This window comes from Phalaenopsis equestris, unplaced genomic scaffold (assembly GCF_001263595.1).
Source record: "Phalaenopsis equestris unplaced genomic scaffold, ASM126359v1 Scaffold000468, whole genome shotgun sequence".
Lineage (NCBI taxonomy): Eukaryota > Viridiplantae > Streptophyta > Magnoliopsida > Asparagales > Orchidaceae > Phalaenopsis > Phalaenopsis equestris.
Window position 1 is genome coordinate 297,868 of NW_018164909.1, and position 6,531 is coordinate 304,398.

The following is a 6,531-nucleotide window of genomic DNA, read 5'->3' on the forward strand; positions in this document are numbered from 1 at the left end:
TAAAAGTAATTGTGGGTAATCATTGCATGCCCAATCCACTACAGCCAAAAAGATTGTGTGACCAGTATCTATCATTTTCTTCCGGTGCTCTCATTTTAAAAGGAGGGTGACACTATGGTGTTAGATGCATTAAAGAAAATGATCTCAAGGTAAAAAAAAAAAAACTGTGTCAAGGTGCTAGAAAGACAAAAAAAAAAAAACTGTGTCAAGGTGCTAGAAAGACATCACATAGGTGCTAGTTCTCTTTAAAAGATGCCCTTGAGACATAGATGCAATTCCAAGATGTTATTGTCTTTTGATAAGGCTCTCAACATAGAGTGTTCAGTGCCAAAGCCCTAGAACGTCACCATTAAGGCATTATGAAGGCAATACTAAGACATTGATCTTCTTGAGTGGGGATGGAGATATTTTGAGCATGGGGCTCTCTAATGCCCTCATTGAGGTGAGATTTAAGCTATCAATCATAAGATCATGGTGATAAGCTTACACCCAAGACGTTCAAAGGTAATAAATGTGTCCAAAAAATGTCCATCATATAAAAATTGATACTAACAAATGATCCCTCGACTCATGTACTAGTAAAAATAATGTATAGTATTCTTCTTGGTAATAGATAATGCCAAATATGGATAATAAAGCATATCCTGCTATAATCAAAATGACGACATTATCAAAATGCAAATCAAGTGGGTAAATAAGATAGCCCAATTGATTTAAATACATTTTAATATGAATTCAATAGATAATTGAGGTGGCCTAGCAGAATGGAGCATCATCCAACACATGTTTAAGCAATCAAGTTGAGCCTACTAAAGGAGATGTGACCGACATGCACTAAATTTTTCAAGGTAACCTAATTAAGTTGGGCATGATATGATACCCCCTGAACATGTAATCAACGTGACATAATCAATAGAAAATGATAAATAAGAATATGTGGTTGGCTAATTGAGGTGGCTTAATCAAGTAAAGCCTGACATAAATCATATCCTGCAACACCGATGTCAGTGCTAGTGCACTCTGACATCAATGCAGAGCATCGCTGCGCCCTACCCAAAATAGTATTTACGGCCACCAAAAAAAGTTATTAACTAACATGTCTCTTGTCAGGGCATGTGAGAGTTTATAAATAAGGAATGAACCTTAACAGTTTTGTAACGCAAAATTTTTTATTATGGGGTTCTGCAAAATTTTCTCTCATCTCTATAATTTTTTTATCAATAAATGTTATGTCAACATTCCTGTGTGACAAAATCAAGGCTCAATCGTGCTCCAGACCCATCGCTGATAGTAATTTTAGTGATGAGACATCTGAAGCAAGCTCCACATTAGTGCCCTCCTAGGTCTGGGGGTTCTTGGGTATGCATGCTTGGCTCACACATAGAGAGGGCCTCTGTTGTGTTCCCATGTTACAACACATATGCAGATTGAGGGATGAAATCACATTTTTCAACAACAGGCTGGGCGATCTCATGAGGCGATTGGACCACATTCTAAGTGTGCTTGAGCTTTTCAAGGGCTAGTTTGATATGCTAGTTGATTTTCGCATGGAAGCCTAGGAGAGGCTAGGATCAGGCAAAGAGGTAAATAACGATATGGTTGGAGGTGCATGGTTGCTTGATCCTTAGGATCACGTGATTGATCTGCCCCCTTTCCGCTCTCATATCTGTATTTCCTTTCTGAGTGCATGAGATGAGTCATGTTTTGCTTTTATTGATGGGTTGTATACAATCCATACTATTGGATTTAATTGAATACTGTGTGTGTTTTTTGTATGTTCACTTGTTACATTGCCTCCTATTTATTTCTTGGATGATCATTTCCTCCACTCAAGGAGCTCTCAAGGCTCTCATGAATGCCCATCCACCAACTTGATCAATTTTATGTGACTTGCATGGATCTCAAAATGTAATTAGTGAGAATTACTAGAACAACACTGAGGTATCAGGTGCAACATCATGGTGCTAGATGCAATGCCACAACAACCTGTGTTGCTGTTAGGAGCCCAACAGTTTTTTAGGGACCAAACATTGAAATTTTGTCAGCGCTAAGACACCCTAATCGTAGCACCGCAGTGTCCTGACCACAACATCGCAATACTTGATGAATTCGGTCCCAAAGGTGGTGCTTAATGGGATGATCATCATGATGATTCACTGATGTGACCTCTACGTCATCAAAGTCACCGTGATGCCTCCATGGCACACCTTGACACCCCATTAAAATCATTATGCCTTAGGATGTGCCAAGCCATTTTGTATGTTAGTTGTCTGCCATGTCGGCGACACCACGAAGTTGCAGTGTCACGCATCCTCATTTACCCTATAAATTGGGGCATCTTATGGCAGCCCTAGGGATCAATTTTTTTGACTGAACCCTTATGTTGGTTAGATCATGCGGGGATTTTAGGCTTTTTTTAATTAAATTTCTAGAACCAATGAGCTTTCTCCCCCAATTCTCATTATGTTTTTGGTGTGTGAGATGCTCTCCACACCCACTCTTCAAGCCCTTAATCAAGTTTCCATAGCCGACAATGTTGCTTCCTGTAATTGAAGGTGTTAAAGGATGTGTTCTGGTAGCTTTTAAGCCAAGGCACTTCATTAGACTTTATGTAGGTGATATTTTCTTTTCATTCATATTCCTTCCTTTCATAAGATAAGCCTTAGGCTTTATGATAAAGAATCTTGGTTGAGGTGTTATTTGAGGATGCTTAGGCTAGGCTCCTTGATTTCTCATATTTTAGTTTGGCCCAGTTGCCATGCAGTCTGTCGGGCATCTCAATATTATTTTTTACTTTTTCAGGTGTTAAATAAGCTAAAAGCTATTTTCTCGATGCTTGACTACCATTTAACCCTACTGTAGCTGCACGTCATCACTTACGTGGTGACGTGAGGCTGCCTAGTTTGATTTTAACTAGTGTTAGAAGTTGCTTTTTTGGCAGCATAGTATCGGATCAGATGGACTAGGCTGCGATGTTGTTTCAACAATGCGGCCCCAAGCGGGATTTACTTCCATTTATGTCAAAGTCGTGATGGTAGTCTTGGCATCATTATCCCATGTCATGTTTCACATTGATAAAAGTATGACACTTCTGTCTCCTCCTCTAAATTGAAGTGCTGGTCTTTGACCTTTTGGCTTTGTGAGTCTATGAGAAAATTGTCCTTGTTTTGTTGTGTCGTGTAGTTGATGCACTGTTTTATGATTAGTATAACAAATATAAGACATCAATCGATTAGTCAACTCCAATTTTTAGTAGATTAGAGTTATTGCATCCTGACTTTTTGAAGTCGACAAGCATGAAGATCTCTCTTCTGATCGTTGATGCACCATTTCGTATGGGTGACAACCTACTCTGGCTCATATGATAATGTCTTTCAATTGCGTTTGGTTACTCCAGATAGTTGGGTCTTCCATTTATTAGATGGCTAACTTAGGGACTCACTCTTCCACACTAGTGACAATTTTATTTAGCCCGGATAATTGGATGAGCTTATATCAAATTTGTCACTCATCAACAGAGCCCCATGCAATCTCAGTTTCTTCTATTTCTACCGATTGTGGATTTCCTGGTGAGGCATGTAGAAAAGTTCTAAATGCCTATTACTGCGTAAGAGTGCTTATTTAAATGTTAGCTTTTGACTTTTCTTTTACATGTTATTACACCATTGTTGTGTTGCATGCCTGTAATGCCTGTGATTGTCGTGTCTAACATCCTTATAGAACAAAAAGTGGGTGACCTCAGATTTTTTACACGACCGCACAGTGCCACCCATCTAATTTAGACTTACATTATGCATGTGTTGTATAACCTATTGCATGATTGATTTGAGAGTATGCTTTTATTGCACTTCCTTTTCTGATGCCTTTAATACATCAGACTGCCTTTGTTGCATTACTCATCTCAGGATTACTTTATGTGTCATGCTTTTGGTGCTTGGCTTCCCATGCACTTGATTTGCATGTTGTGCATGTTCATTCACCGAGTGTTTTATGTCATACAAGTAAAACATTTATTTTCCTTCTATTGGTTTTGCTTGCACGATTCAACACATTAGTGGCGAGCCTACAACTGCTCATAGTTTGATCTGTGTTGTAATAGAGAAATGAACATTGCTCGCTGGTTTATCCAGTCAGACAATGCAAAGTATACTATTAAAACTATATCTCGTAGGATTATTCTAAGCATAGGCCTGGGCCAACCTTCCTCTGAAAATGGTTAATTCATTTAGATGCACGGGATGAGACTGGCCTGGTGACCTCGTCAAGTTTCTATGGGAAAACCCTTAGCCCCTGCACTACATGATTTAAACCAAGATTCTAGTTAGGCAACACATTGTAGTTCATGTTTAGAATCAAGGTTAGAATGTAGTTAGGGATTTTTGTGCACAACCATTTTTCTCTTGCTTATGCAAGCTATTGCACACATTGAGTGCTTTTTTTCATGCTTTATTATGTGTGAGATTTGTGCAAGGCAAACTTTCCTTGTTGGCATTGTATAAGGGAAGAGCTTAGTTATGGTTTTGATTAATGCATTTTTTATATGTGCTACTTAGCTTTCCTCTTATTGTATACGATCTTTTTATACATTGCATGATATAGCTTGTGCTAACATCTATTTTGCAGGTTAAATTTTTTTTTTAACTTTCTTAAGTATTTTTAGAGTCCCCCAAGAAAGTTTATTTCAAAAATAAAATACAAGCACAAAATGCTTGGATCAGGAACTGTGTGGAGAGAACAATAAGCAGCTTTCTCATGCCTCATACCTCGATTCATATCTAAATCTATCTTAATGTAGTTAATATATATTGATGAAAATTTACTTCCATCATATGTTTGTTTTATTCAATTTTCCTTTGAAAATCATTTTTATAACCAAATAAAAAGTTAATTAGGTTTATGACATCAATCAATCATAAATGCGTTGGTTATTAATCACATGTACCCGAAAACCTAAAATTTCATCCATTTCATCACAACCCTAGGAAAAATTATTCTATGCGGACGAATACTGCATGCATCTTGTATGCAGTGTCCGATCCTGACCGTAAATCAGGTGATCTACGATCAGAATGTATTTCAGTAGGTCCCACATATTTTTTTTTAAAAAAAAAACTGAAATATATCCTAACCGTAAATTACCGTGATCTACGGTAAAGATCGAACACCGCATGCAGATGCATGTGATGTGCGTACGCAATAATTTCTGGCACCAAACCTACTCGGACAGAGACCTATAAATTCCAAGCCCGTCGCAAACCCTAGCAGTCCGCCTCCCACAGCCGGTCGCAAAACTAATTACACTTCGCGTTCGCTTTCTCTCGCAATTCTTTCTTATTGTGTTTTCTCTTTTTCACTTCTTGTTCATTATTTTCTGTTTTTGTTGTTTATTCCGATCGAAATTAGAGTTTTCTATATGATGAAAGCTTTCAGAAGCGAAGCTTCCAGTTCAAATATTGGAGGCGATGTTTTATTGTAGCTTTGAATAGGAAGATCTGATAGATTTCTCTCTCTTCGTTCTCATTAATTTTTTCTGTCTTCTCGTTTTGAACTTCTTGGCTTTTCTTCGAAGATCTTATACTCAGCTACAACCGTTTTGTGGATGATGAGAACATGAACCATACACAGTTATCCCTGTCTGAGAATTTTATTTGGGTGCTGATAAACCTTAATCTGACACAATCTTGTCGCTGATTCAAGTTTTATTCGATCCATGATTTGTTTCTTTGTTTTTAAGTTGCAGAGTTGAAAATTTTACTCCTTGTTTATAGTTAGGTAAAATCTGTGAGATGCCTGTGATGACTATGATTATTTGCTGATAGCAATTATGATTGAAAAACAATACATGAACTAGGACGGTCTGAGGCACAAATATGATTTGAGTGCTATGAATGTAAATATTAAAATTTAAGTGTTAGATATGAAATTGATAAGAATTATGCGGTGTGTATATAAATGCCCTTTTTAATGATGCCATATAACAGTATTTTTATTGTTTTCTTACACGGCTTAAGTTCACAAATTCTGCATTGTACTTATATAATGAAGACTGTTTTTTTCTGATCAAATCGAAAGAAGCTAAATTGGTTTTTATTTTAACATTTTTGTACAAATTTGCTGGTTTTATGCTTTTTCTATCTGGCTCTGCTTGATTGCATTACATAGAGTTATACTATGTGCTTGTTACTAATTAGTTTTTAAAAAGTTCTTGTATTTTAAAAACCATGTTGTTCTAAAATTTAAAAAATTTGAATTAACCAAGAAGACTTGTTGGGCTTAATTTAGTTTGACTGAAAATCTGTTTTTTGTTCCACATTTAACCAATTTAATTAAGGATTTGGTTAGTTTTGTTTGTGGAAGTTGGATTTTATTTGAATTTTTTGATGATTGTTTGGCGGTTTAGTTGGCCTCAATGTATGCGAAAATATTTGCGTGATGTACGCAGCTCTGCGTACATCAGGGGTTATTCAGGGGGTACAGTAGAGTTATATCCGGGTTATACCGGAGGTTACAAGGGGGTATAACCTTACAAGG